This window comes from Bos indicus, chromosome 17 (assembly GCF_029378745.1).
Source record: "Bos indicus isolate NIAB-ARS_2022 breed Sahiwal x Tharparkar chromosome 17, NIAB-ARS_B.indTharparkar_mat_pri_1.0, whole genome shotgun sequence".
NCBI classification, from domain to species: Eukaryota; Metazoa; Chordata; class Mammalia; order Artiodactyla; family Bovidae; genus Bos; species Bos indicus.
Window position 1 is genome coordinate 52,808,657 of NC_091776.1, and position 14,993 is coordinate 52,823,649.

A 14,993-nucleotide genomic window follows, 5' to 3' on the forward strand; every position below is an offset into this window, starting at 1 on the left:
TTCCAGCTTGTGCTTCTTCCAGCCCAGCGTTTCTCATGATGTATTCTGCATAGAAGTTAAATAAGCAGGGTGACAATATACAGCCTTGACGTACTCCTTCTCCTATTTGGAACCAGTCTGTTGTTCCATGTCCAGTTCTAACTGTTGCTTCCTGACCTGCATACAGGTTTCTCAAGAGGCAGGTCAGGTGGTCTGGTATTCCCATCTCTTTCAGAATTTTCCACAGTTTACTGTGACCCACAGTCAAAGACTTTGGCATAGTCAATAATAGTATCAAAACCAACAGTTTACTCCAGCCATCCTCATACTCATGCATGCTAAAATTATATTAAAATCTAAAGCCCTTAGGGACTTGCCTGGTGGTCAGGTGGTTGAGAATCTGCATTCCCAATGCAGGGGGTCCAGGTTGGATCCCTGGACAGGGAAGTAGGTCCCACATGCCACAACTAGGAGCCAGCATGCCAAAACTAAAAAGATCCCTCATGTCACAAGGAGAGCTTCCCTGGTGGCTCAGGTGGTTAATAATCCACCTGCAATGCAGGAGACCCAGGTTTGATCCCTGGGTTGGGAAGATCCCTTGGAGAAGGGAATGGCTACCCACTCCAGTATTTTTGCCTGGAGAATTCCATGGACAGAGGAGCCTGGTGGGCTACAGTCCATGGTGTTTCAAAGAGTCAGACAAGACTGAGCGACTAACACACACACACACACACACACACACACATACACACGCTGCAAGGAAGATCTCCCACAAGGGAAAGATCCCATGAGCTGCAACAAAGATCTGGTGCAGCCAAATAAATAAATATTTCTAAAAATAAAAATCTAGTGCTCTTAACATATCAAGTGGGTGTACAGGTAAGGCAGACTACCTTACTAACAGAATCCTGTTTTACTTGAGGTCGCCATGTGTCCAGCTAAAGATGCTTGATTGCCCAGCCTCCCTTGCAGTGAAGGAGGCTAAGTGATGCAATTCTGGTCAATGAGATGTAAGTGGGTGCTGAGAAGGGCATCTCTTCTCTTGGGAAACACTGTGAAAGATTTTTAAATGGACAAAAAAGAATACTGGGTGTCCTGTTTAGCATTCTCTTCAGTGTTATCTTTCCTTGTCTTTGTGCTATTTTATAATTTCGTAAGTTGTTAAAAATGGATAGTCATGCAGTTTGCTCTTGTCCATAGAAATGCAAATCACTTCTGTCTAGTGGAGCTGTAATTGATTATTTCTCTGTTGACTAGTATTCCATCTGCTTGTAAATTCATTTCGGCATTTCTGATGCTTATGTAGGTGTATATGAATGCCTATGTGTGCATGTTTTTTTAAATTCTCCTTTGAATTGGTTTTCACATCTCCTGATTCCCATACTAATTAAAGAATGAAATAAAAATATTGACACATTTACTTATAATTGGACAAGAGTCATGCTTGTTTTTTTCTTGTGGCTTACAGGAACTCGTGGCTTACAGGATCTTAGTTCTCCAACCAGAGACTGAACCTGGGCCCTTGGCAGTGAAGGCATGAGTCTTAACCACTGGACTCAAGGACCTAAAACAGATGTCCTTCGCATTATAGGGTACTGGAATGCAAAAGTAGGAAGTCAAGAGATATCTGGAGTAACAGGCAAATTTGACCTTGGAGTACAAAACGGAGCAGGTCAAAGGCTAACAGAATTTTGCCAAGAGAACACACTGGTCATAGCAAACACCCTTTTCCAACACCATAAGAGAATACTCTACACATAGACATCACCAAATGGTCAATACCTAAATCAGATTGATATATTCTTTGCAGTCAAAGATGGAGAAGCTCTATACAGTCAGCAAAAACAAGACCGAGAGCTGACTGTGGCTCAGGTCATGGACTCCTTATTGCCAAATTCAGACTCAAATTGAAGAAAGTAGGAAAAACCACTAGACCATTCAAATCCCTTACGATTATACAGTGGAAGTGACAAATAGATTCAAGGGATTAGATCTGATAGCTAGAGTGCCTGAAGAACTATGGACAGAGGTTCGTGACATTGTATAGGAGGCAGGGATCAAGACCATCTCCAAGAAAAAGAAATGCAAAAAGGCAAAATGGCTGTCTGAGGAAGCCTTACAAATAGCTGAGAAAAGAAAAGACACAAAAGGCAAAGGAGAAAAGGAAAGATATACCCATCTGAATGCAGAGTTCCGAAGAATAACAAGGAGAGATAAGAAAGCCTTCCTCAGTGATCAGTGCAAAGAAATAGAGGAAAACAATAGAATGGGAAAGACTAGAGATCTCTTCAAGAAAATTAGAGATACCAAGGGAACATTTCATGCAAAGGTGGGCACAATAAAGGACAGAAATGGTATGGACCTAACAGAAGCAGAAGACATTAAGAAGAGGTGGCAAGAATACACAGAAAAACTGTACAAAAAAGATCTTCATGAACCAGACACCACGATGGTGAGATCACTCACCTAGGGCCAGGCATCCTGGAATGTGAAGTCAAGTGGGCCTTAGGAAACATGACTAGGAACAAAGCTAGTGGAGGTGATGGAATTCCAACTGAGCTATTTCAAATCCGAAAAGATGATGCTTTGAAAGTGCTGCACGCAATATGCCAGCAAATTTGGAAAACTCAGCAGTGGCCACAGGACTGGAAAAGGTCAGTTTTCATTCCAATCCCAAAGAAAGGCAATGCCAAAGAATGCTCAAACTACCGCACAATTGCACTCATCTCACACACTAGTAAAGTAATACTCAAAATTCACCAAGTCAGGTTCCAACAGTATGTGAACCGTGAACTTCCTGATGTTCAAGCTGGATTTAGAAAAGGCAGATGAACCAGAGATCAAATTGCCAAAATCCGTGGGATCATCGAAAAAGCAAGAGAGTTCCAGAAAAGCACCTACTTCTGCTTTCTTGACTATGCCAACGCCTTTGACTGTGTGGATCACAGTAAACTGTGGAAAATTCTGAAAGAGATGGGAGTACCAGACCACCTGACCTGTCTCCTGAGAAATCTGTATGCAGGTCAGGAAGCAACAGTTAGAACTGGACATGGAACAACAGACTGGTTCCAAATAGGGAAAGGAGTCCGTCAAGGCTGTATATTGTCACCCTGCTTATTAAACTTATATGCAGAGTACATCATGAGAAATGCTGGGCTGAATGAAACACAAGCTGGAATCAAGATTGCCAGGAGAAATATTAATAACCTCAGATATGCAGATGACACCACCCTTATGGCAGAAAGTGAAGAACTAAAGAACCTCTTGATGAAAGTAAAAGAGGAAGGTGAAAAAGTTGGCTTAAAGCTCAACATTCAGAAAACTAAGATCATGGCATCTGGTCCCATCACTTCATGGCAAATAAAAGGGGAAACAGGGAAACAGTGACAGATTTTATTTTTTGGGCTTCAAAATCACTGCAGATGGTGACTGCAGCCATGAAATTAAAAGATGCTTGCTCCTTGGAAGAAAAGTTACGACCAACCTAAACAGCATATTAAAAAGCAGAGACATTCCTTTGCCAACAAATGTCCATCTAGTTAAAACCATGGTTTTTCCAGTAGTCATGTATGGATGGGAGAGTTGGACTATAAACAAAGCTGAGCACCAAAGAATTGATGCTTTTGAACTGTGGTGTTGGAGAAGACTCTTGAGAGTCCCTTGGACTTCAAAGAGATCCAACCAGTCCATCCTGAAGGAAATCAGTCCTGAATATTCATTGGAAGGACTGATGTTGAAGCTGAAACTCCAATACTTTGGCCACCTGATGCAAACAGCTGACTCATTTGAAAAGACACTGATGCTGGGAAAGATTGAAGGCAGGAGGAGAAGGAGACGACAGCGATAAGATGGTTGGATGGCATCACTGACTCAGTGGACATGATTTTGAGTAAGCTCTGGGAGTTGGTGATGGACAGGGAAGCCTGGCATACTGCAGTCCATGGGGTCACAAAGAGTTGGACACGCCTGAGCAACTGATGGCACCCCACTCCAGTAATCTTGCCTGGAAACTCCCATGGATGGAGGAGCCTGGTAGGCTACAGTCTATGGGGTCACTAAGAATCGGACACGACTGAGCGACTTCACTTTCACTTTTCACTTTCATGCATTGGAGAAGGAAATGGCAACCCACTCCAGTGTTCTTGCCTGGAGAATCCCAGGGACAGAGGAGCCTGGTGGGCTGCCCTGTATGGGGTCGCACAGAGTTGGACACGACTGAAGCGACTTAGCAGCAGCAGCAGCAGAGCAACTGAACTGAACCAAACTGAACCACTGGACTACCAGGGAATTCTCTGTTTTTTGTTTTTGTTTTTGTTTTTTTAAATTATCACTTAACATTCTCAAATAAAAAGACAATTCCTTATTTAAAAACAAAGTCAAATTTTCTGTCTTCTTTCCAACTGAAACATGAACATAAGCCATCTTGCAACCATGAGGATGGCTTACAACCATCTTGCAAGCCTGAGAATGAAGGTGCATATGCTAAGGATTGCTGGGGTCCAGCCCCGGCTGATCCAGGGTATTTGAAGGGGAGACGGCGTCGGTGACTATTTATTTATTTATTCATCAAAGATATAAAGAATAATAGAATGAGGATAGCTCAGTAGGAAAATTCAGTGGAGAAAAGAAGCTGAGTAGCTTGGTTTACATGGAAAATCAATATAACCCGTGACACCAGGTTAGCTCTGACCACGGAGGCCGCAGGCGCCCTCTCGAATAGCGGAAGGTGCCCCACCTTAGACACCTTCTCGAGTGGGTCTTAGAAGCCCAGGCAAATAAATGGTCGCAGAGGATATCCACGCTCCAGATGGAGACTCAGCTGGAAGTTAAGGGGAAGAATGACATGGGGAGACCAAGCGTTGGTGAGCAAGGCCCGTAGCTTTATTTTCAACAGGGGCTTTTATACCCTAAGTTACACATAGAGGATAATAGGGGATGCAAAGTCAGCAGTCTTTGATCCTTATCAAAAACCAGGGTTTCTTTCCTGCAAATTTATTGTATACAAATGGTTTAGGTGATTTACATCATCTTCTGGCCAGAAGGCTTATTAACATTTTATGACTCTTGACAAAGACTTATCAACAAAGACTTATTTTCCCTAAGAGTAATTATTTTAAGGTTTGGCACCATTTTTCGAAGATAAAGTTGCATTCCTATAGGGCGGATGTGTAATGGGTTTACAACAAAGGAAAGAATTTATTACCTTAAGGGTCTAAAGTTACTAACATCAAGGCCACTACTTATTTTTTCTACATACCAACTATTTTAATTAATACATATTCAAGGATACAATACAGAGGATGTGGAAACTTGGCAGCAAGCATTGGCTCATCAATGAAATCTTTTACTACTTTTATTCTGACAGTTTCTAACTCTCTGAGAGGCTCTAAGCTATTTGAATATCTTAAGCTTCCTGTGCCTCTCAAGGCTGGGAGACTGTAAACAATCGTATGCATAGCTGTAGGAGTCTGGGTAAATTTGTCAGGCGAGTTAGAGAGCCATCTGAGGGGTTTGGAGTTAAACACTCCTAATTGCCCAGGAACTTTATTAATTGGAGCTGTAAGCTAACTCTTTGTCAGAGAGAGCGAGATGGTGGTAGGGGACAGCCCCCAGTAAAGTCAGAGGTGAGAGCACAAAGCAATAAAGCAGGCAGACTCTGGTTTTTTGGGGGTAGATGCTCGAGAATATCCAGGGGGACTCCTGAGGCTCCATCCCGCCTTTGCGTATGCCGAGCCTCCTTCCTCATGACCTTTGTCACGAGTGGAATGTCTCTCCGGCTCCCGGCAAAAGATCTTGGACTGGAAATATGAACAGCCTATGTTCTGGATAGCATTGTTGAGTCATTGTATCAGCTTTTGACTGTCCTCTAGAGAGCTTCCTATTATGAAAGACAAACACTCCCCATCCCTACAGCCTCCCCGCCTCCCCACACCCCCCCCCCCCACCAACTGTTTACTACAGTAGAGTTTTCTATGCATTCCTAAATGATACTATCAGGAAGCCCAGCATTTCTGAGACAAGCCTGGAACTTGGGACCCTTTGCTGCACTGCTGGGGTGTTTGCACCTGGACAAACCTTTCCTCCAACAATGAAATACAAAGAACCTGTAAGAGACTAAAAAATAACTGTGCACATATGCAGTTGGGGCAAATTCTGGACAAAAGATACAAAAAGGCCAAAAAAAATCCAATTGCCACATCTGAATAGCTGGGAGCAAAAACAGGGTGTTGGAAGCAAAAATAGGGTACTACATATGCCCCCTACACACAACACCACCTAAAGGGTGAGCAAAACACCCCGGGTACCTCTCTGGACAGACCACACCGTTACCCTCATCACGCATAAGGAACCAGATCGCCCCCCTCTCTCAGGAAATGAGCAAGCAAGGGAATCTGTTACTTGTTCCCACTCCCTCTGCTGCAGCAGGGACCCCAATAAAGCCTTGCCTGAATTTCTTGTCTGGTCTCTAGTCAATTTCTATTGATTGGGGAAGGCCAAGAACCCTGGTCAGTGTCATTTCCTTTAACACAAGAGGGGAACCGATGTTCAAGTAAAGCATGTGTGAAGGAAGGGGACAAAGGTGAGAGGTGGCTAAGAGGCGATGGGGAAGTAACACTGCAAGACCTGTCATTCGGATGAAGCCTGGAGGAAGAATCGTTCTGTCACTTTCTGAGAAGACTTCTGTCAAAGAAAATGAAAGCATTTGCCCTGGGCTCCTTGAATGAGAAGTGACGTCTTACCACACACGATACTTTGTCATAACACAATCTATTTTTTTTTAAAGAAATTATGGATTTTATTTTTACACTCTTGGGGCTGGCTTTGCACTTGGCCAGACATGTTCCTTCCTCTGGTTCTTTCTGGGCATTTTTTAAGACGGAGACTTGGGGCTGAGTGGATATTTGTTGTTTGCCTTTCTCGCATCCCCTCTCTGTAACAGGTTCATTTTGGACTGGAAGGGTTCATCTCTCCCCCACACTTATCCCATGTGGTTCAACAGAACTGTTACAACTCATTCAGAGATGGAGCATATGACCCAGGTCTAAGGCAATCAGTACATAGAGTCCTCCTGGTAACAGCCATTAATTGATTCAAGGGTAGATCAGTCAGAGTGAATGCCAGCACACTTTTGAAGGAGCTTCTAGAAAAGAGGCTCTCTCTTTCCTGCTGGACTTGAGTCTCAGGACATTCACATTAGAGTTGCTGGCAGCCATCATGTCACATGTGGTTTGAGAATAAAGTCAGTGTGAAGGAGAGCAGAGAAATAGAGAATATTTGACCCCTGATTCCAGCCACATCTGAGGTCAGCCTCAAACGCCAACTATTCTGTATAAAAGTCAACAAATTCCCAGTTTTTGCTCAAGTCAGTTTGACCTGGAATGTCATTTGCAAATTAGTTCTGATGAACACATAGGAGTTAGCACTACTGCAGCCCTGACAGGGATTTGTTAAGCCCTGTTGTACCCAATGTTTCCTAACATTTTCTCCCTACTGTGATATACCCAGTGGATCTTTTGCCTTTGCAGAGCATGATTTCATAAACACATCTACAGTTTGATGACATCTCCAAATCACTGCAAGGATGTAAAGCGTTATGATACTTGGTAATTTTTTTAAAATGTGTATTTATTTGACCGTATAGGGCCTTACCTGTGGCACTCGGGGTCTTTGTTGAGTCATGCGGGATCTTTCCTTGTGTTGCATGGACTCTAGCTGTGGTTGGTGGGCTCAGTAGTTGCAGCACACAGGCTTAGTTGCCCCAAGGCATGTGGGATCTTAGTTCCCCAACCAGAGATCGAACCCCTGTCCCCTGCATTGGAAGGTGGATTCTTAACCACTGGACCACTAGGGAAGTCCCAGTGATTTGCAGTTTTTGCAATTAATTACAATGCACACATAAGGAAGGTGGCCACGGACTATGGCAGATTAAATGGGTTATCACTGGAGTCCTTTCTCCCCCCAGAAGAAGGTATTTTGGAGTCCTTAGAACAAGTCCTGGTCTAAAGAGAAACATAGGGCTAACCTTCAAACTGTCTCATTTGCTTAACTAAGTAAAATTTCAAACTCTAATAGTTTCATATTAGCAATAAATTACCAAGCACATGCCATACATAAAACTGAATTCTGGGAATTCCCTGGTGGTCCAATGCTTAAGACTCTGTGCTTTCATTGCAAGAGGGCCCCACTTGGGGAACTAAGATCCCACAAGCAGCATGGTGCAGCCAAAGCAAACAAACAAGCCAACAAAAACTGATTTCAACATACTGGTGGATCGAGACACACATGGGTGAGAACTGCTAACTGAACTGCTGCTGCTGCTGCTGCTGCTGCGTCGCTTCAGTCGTGTCTGACTCTGTGCGACCCCATAGACGGCAGCCCCCCAGGCTCCCCCGTCCCTGGGATTCCCCAGGCAAGAACACTGGAGTGGGTTGCCATTTCCTTCTCCAATGCATGAAAATGAAAAGTGAAAGTGAATTTGCTCAGTCGTGTCCGACTGTTCGCAACCCCATGGACTGCAGCCCACCAGGCTCCTCGGTCCATGGGATTTTCCAGGCAAGAGTACTGGAGTGGGGTGCCATTGTCTTCTCCCACTAACTGAACTGGGTCCAATTAACTCCCAAGCTACATGAGCTATCTTCAAAATGAATATATTTTTCATCTGTTACCTCTGGTCTAAATTGAAAAACATTTATTCTTTTCTGAAAAGAGTTTATATTCGTCATCTTTCTCTCTTGAAGGATGGATATCCTTCGAGAATTATTTTTTCATGGGGAAGATGGTACATGTCTCTTGGATCTTTGATGTTCATATTGGTTTAGAGAAAAAAGTATCTTTTTATTTATCTATTTTTGTTGTGCTCGGTCTTTGTGGCTGCGCAGGCTTTCTCTAGTTGTGGTGAGTGGGGACTATTCTTTGGTGTGGCGCTTGGGCTTCTCTTGTGAAATACAGGCTCCAGGGTACTCAGGCTTCAGTAGTTGCAGCACATGGGCTCAGTACTTGCAGCTCCCAGGCTCTAGAGCATGGCTCAGTAGTTGTGATCCATGGGCTTAGTTGCTCTGAAGTGTGTGGGATCTTTCCACCTCAGGGATCGAACCCATGTCACTTGCATTGGCAACTGGACTCTTTACCAACGAGTCACCAGGGAAGCCCCATATATTTTTAAATCAATACAGTATTTGTCTTGTCTCTGTCAAACCCTGAGCCAAGCACTTTCTCTAGGCTGCCTGGGGAGGCATGGGAAAAGGAACAAATAGGGCAGAGAGACATGGGGGAAAGAACTATGGGAAGTGGAGACAGACCCTTCTCATGGTGAAAGGATGAGAAAGAGCACTATCAGGCCAGAGGACCCCCATCGATCCTGAGCGAGCCAAGTCCAGAATGGTGTAGGAGAGAGATGTTGCTTCAAAGAAGGGTTCTTGGCATAATGGATGATGAGGCTCCCAAACACAGTCCTGAATTCCAGCCCAGAGCTAGCCACCCCTACCTCAATTCTGATGAACTTGGCTGCTGTGTTGATGTCCCTTGCAATGGCACACCAAGATGTATATGTATAACCAAATCGGGGACTTCCCTGGCAGCCTAGTGGTTAAGGCTCTGTGCTTCCCCTGCAGGGGCACTGGTTAGATCCCAGGTTGGGGAGCTAAGATTCCCACACGCTACAAGGTGTGCCTGCCCCTCCCCCCACCACACTGCAAGAAAAAAGAGAGAGAGACCCCAGAAAGTGCCCTTTCCCTTCTGCCACGTGAGGACACCAAGAGCAGATAACAGTCAGGAAGCAGCCCCTCACCAGTGATTCTGCTGGCACCTTGATCTCTGACTTCCTAGCCTCCTAAACTGTGAGAAATAAGTTCCTGTTGTTTATAAGTTGCCCTGGTTGTGGTATTTTGCTAGTGCAACCCAAATGAACTCAAATTCATCCTTGGAGTCCTGTGCCTACCTGAGCCTGTCACAGTGGCTGTAGGGATGAAAAGATCTGATTTGCCAGATGGTCATTCCTAGAGCCCAGGGGTGGAGCCAAATCCTCCCAAACCTCAGAGATGGTCATAACTCAGAGATGGATTAGTCAGAGAAGGAAATCAGGGTGTCAGTGCCAACCAGAGGGCATGTAAATACTGGGAAGACCAAGACACCATCATCTGAGTTGTTTTCTTTTTTTTTTTTTTTAAATTTATGTTATTTTTGGCTGCAGTGGGTCTTCATCACTGCACTTGGGCTTTCTCTAGTTGCAGAGAGCAGGGACTATTCTCTAGTGGTGTGAGGGCTTCTCACTGCAGTGACTTCTCTTGTTGTGGAGCGTGGGCTCAGTAGTTGTGACGCACGAGCTTAGTTCCTCCACCGCATGTGGGATCTTCCCAGACCAGCGATTGAACTGGTGTCCCTTGCTTTGCAAGGCAGATTCTTAACCACTGGACCACCAAGACCATCCAAGCTCTTGACCCCAGAAGCCCTGCTCAAAGGAAGAAGGATGGGGCAATGAGACGATAGGCAAGGAGCAGACGTGACAGTGGTTAATGGAAACCAACCTGTTCTGCTTCTCCGAAGAGCTTGACGTTTCATAAGGTCATTTGCTCTACCTGCCACACAGGACTAACGAGGGACACAACCAGTTCTGCCACAGAGGCTCATAAATATTAAATACAGAAGAGGATTTACAAAGATGATGCTTTATTTTAATGGGGCAGGAACTTAAGCTTGCAGTGAAACTTGTCTTTGTTTAGCCCTTGTACAAGGGGCTCAGCCCCCTGATATTCTGAGAGTCTTATTATAATACATTGAAGTACATCTCTCTCTTTTATTATAAAAAACAAAAATTTCCCCCTCTCCAGAGTACTATTAACAGTTTGGTGCATATAGTGATAAGAATAGGAATATTAACTAAAACACAGATACCATTTACTCTGTCTTGCATACTGCTCTAAGCACTTTCTATAGATTAATTCATTTTGTTACCATGTCCAATCTTGTACTCCTTGCCACGAAACAGGCCAATAAATCAAAGATGAGTTGTGGGGGCAGAGAATAGTGATTTTAATCTGAAAGCCAGCCAATCAAGAAGATGGTGGACTAGAGTCCCAAAGAGCCATGTTTCCTAAGTTGGGTTTTTTTGTTTTTTAATATTTATTATTTTTTATTTATTTGGCTGCACTGGTATAGTGGGCATGTGGGATCTAGTTCTGCAACCAAGGATAGAACCTGGGCCCCCTGCATTGGGAGTGCACAGTCTTAGCCACTGGACCAACAGGCAAGTTCCCCCCAGTCTGCTTTTAAACAAGGGAATAAAGTCCTAGATCCTAGATGGGGGTCAGACTCCTGAGGGGATGTGTTAATTTCTTTCTTCCTGCAGCTGTTCACAGGCAAGCCTGGCCAGGATGTTTCCTGCAATCTAAACAAAGGTATTTTAGCTGAATGCTCCTTATGTGTGAGGCAGGGTTCCTAGAGATGGGCGATTATGTATAATTTAAGTTTATAGGCGAACATCCCTTTAGTGATTGATTTGTAGTAGAATATAAAGGTTCTTTCCTCTTACAATTTTACCATCGTATTAGAATGACAGGGGCAATATCATTTCCATTTTACCCATGAGGAAATTGAACCTTTAAAGACCGCTAAAGGTAGGGAGTTTGGGATGGACACATATACACTGCTATATTTAAAATGGATAACCAACAAAGCACATGGAACTCTGCTCAATGTCTTGTGGCCGTCTGGATGGAAGGGGAGTTTGGGGGAGAACGGATACATGCATATGCAGGGCTGAGTCCCTTCACTGTCCACCTGAAACTCTCTCAACATTGTTAATTGGCTATCCTCCAATACAAAATAAAAGTTAAAAGAAAACAGAGATTGCCTAAAGGGACTTACCTGATGATCCAGTGGCTAAGACTCCAAGAACCCTGGTCAGGGAACCAGATCCCACGTGCCACAACTAAAGCTCCCGCATGCAGCTAATGAAGACCTGGCACAGCCTAATTAATTAATTAATTAATTTTTTAAAAAGATGGCCTAAAATCTCATAGCCAATAATTGAGAGAATTAACTTTAAGCCCAGACAACTGAGCTCCAGAGTATACAGTCTTACCTTCTAGATTTTTAAAATGCATACTTGTTTTTTTTTTTCATTGAGTTACAGTTTACATAAAGTGACCATTTAGAGTGTTCGATTCAGTGGCATGGTACACTGTTGTGCAAACACATCTGTCTAGTTCCAAAATATTATCCCCCGCAAAACAATCCTGTACACATTAAGCAGTCACTCCCCTTTCTCCTCTAGCTCCAGTCTTTGAAAAATGCTAATCCACTGTCTCTATAACTTATATGTTCTGAATGTTTCCTATAAAGGGAACAACACAATGATACCTCTTCTTTCACTTAGGGTTTGAAGCTCACGTATTCTACACCATCAATCAGTGCTCCCTTCTTTTTATGATGGAATATACTCCATTGTGTGTTTTTACCACAATTTTTTATTCATTCATGTACTGATGAACATTTGAATTGTTTCTATCTCTATTAGGGTTCTTCAGAGAAACAGAACTGATAGGGTGTGTATGTATACAGAGAGATGACCATATGTGACCATAAGACTGGTAAGTTGAAATCTGCAGGTTAGGCTGGCAGGCTGGAGACAGGGGGAAGAACAACCCCTGCTTGTTGTAACTAGAGAAAGACTATGAACAGCAAAGAAGACCCAGAGCAGCCATAACTAACTAAATAAGTAGAGGGCACTCTGCTTTACTCAGAGTCTACCAATGTAAATGTTACTCTCATCCAATAGACGCCTTCAGAGACACAGTCAGAAGAATGGTTGACCACATGTCTGGGCACCGAGGCCCAGCTGTGATGACACGTGAAATAAACCTTCATACCATCCTCTGACTGCTGTGACTAGTGCTGCTAGGAGCATTTGTGTACAAGTATTTTTTGAGTCCTGTTTTCAGTTCTTTTGGGTATATACACTTGGGAGTGGCGTTGCTGGGTCATGTGGCAATTCTATGTTTAAGTTTTTGAGGAGCTGCCAAACCGTTTTCCACAGCGGATGAACCATTTTACGTTTCCACCCAGTGATATAGAAGACTATGTATGTATATAGACTTTTAGCTTCCAAAAATGGGATTATTCTACACAAACTCCAGTATGTTTGTGTGTTTTGGGAGCCTGACCCAAAGAAAGTGTTATGCAAGTGAATGCTTTAAAAAAAAATTATTTGGCTACCCCAGGTCTTAGTTGTGGGATATGGGATCTTGTTCCCTGACCAGGAATCACACCCAGGCCCCTATATTGGGAGCACAGACTCTTAGCCACTAGACCACCAGGGAAGTCCTGCAAGTGAATGCTTTTTAATAAGCATATAGTTGGTTTTGGCCATTCCATGCAACTTGTGGGAACTTAGTTCTCCAACCAGGGATTGAACCCATGCCCTTGGCAGTGAAAGGGTAGAATCCTAACCACTGGACTAACAGGGAATCCCTAAGTATGTAAGGAGTCACCACCACTTATCTCATTCCCCACTGGTAAAGATTTAAGCTGCTTTCAACTTTAACTTTTTATTATGAAAAATATACATAAACCAGAATAGGACAATGAAGGTCCCTGTTTTCATAATCCAGCCACAATAATAAAAAATTCTAACTTCTCTTTTTCTATTTCTTTCCCTTCTCCTGTTGGACTCCTTTGAATCACATCCCAAATAATATGTAATTCATCTACACATATTTCAGAATTTATTTCCAAAAGATAATAGCTCTTTCTTTAAACAATCACAATTACCCATTATCACCCCACAATAATTAGCCAGTTCATGTTCAGAGTTCTCCTAATGCCTTGTACTTAAAAAAAAAATTTTTTTTTTTTTTATGTGGACCATTTTTAAAGGCTTTGTTGAATTTGTTACAATATGGCTTCTGTTTTACTTTTTGGGTTTTTTTTTTTTTGGTTGCAAGGTACCTTAGCTCCCCAACCAGGGATCAAAATCCCACCGCCTGCATTGGAAGGCCAAACCTTAACCACTGGACCACCAGGGGAGTCCCTGTCTGGTGCTTTTTAACAGCCGGAATTGTCAGAGTACAAACAATTGGTGAATATATCTCTTAAATTTCTTTAAATATATTGTTTCCCCCCCTCCTTTTTAATTTTTCTTATACTTTATACGTAGGGGGAAAAAACGCACATTGTTTGCCATTTTTAAGAGTCATGTTGAAATGCCAAGGAACTTCCTTGTCATCCTGTGTGAGGTCAGAGTAACCTCCCTCCTTGTTGGTCACCCTGTGAAGCAATCCTCCAACCTCCCTGTAAACTTTTGGCCCCAGCTCTCTCCTGGGCTGTAGCAGGAAACAAAATCAAACACACAATAGATCACTGACACCTTCCATTCAGTCAGTAATTCCTCCTCCCTTCCAGGGAAGGTGTTTTGAAATAGTTCGGTAGAGAAAGGAACTCTGGACTCAAATACTGACGTTGAAAATGTCACTGTGTGGACTTCCTTGGCAGCCCAGTGGTTGGGACTCTGCTTTCACTGCCAAGGGCCCAGCTTCAATCCCTGGTTGGGGAACTAAGATCCTGCAAGCTGCACTGTGTAGCCAAAATAAAGGACTTTTTAAACGACACAAACAAACTTATTTGCAAAACAGAAACAGACTTTTAGATTCAGAAAACAAACTTACGGTTGCCAGGAGGAAGGATGGGAGGAAGGGATAGTTAGGGAGTTTGGGATGGACACACACACACACGGCTATATTTAAAATGGATAACCAATAAGGACCTCCTGTACAGCACAGGGAACTCTGCTCAATGTTATTTGGCAGCCTGGATGGGAGGGGAGTTTGGGGGAGAGTGGATACATGTATATGTATGGCTGAGGACCTTTGCTGCCCACCTGAAACTATCACAACGTTGTTTATTGGCTATACTCCAACATAAAATAAAAAGTTAAGAAGAAAAGGAAAACAAATGACCCTTAAAAAAAAAAAAAGCTCACTGTAGTGGGAAGAGTGGTTATATCCCCCCTTCCAAAAAGA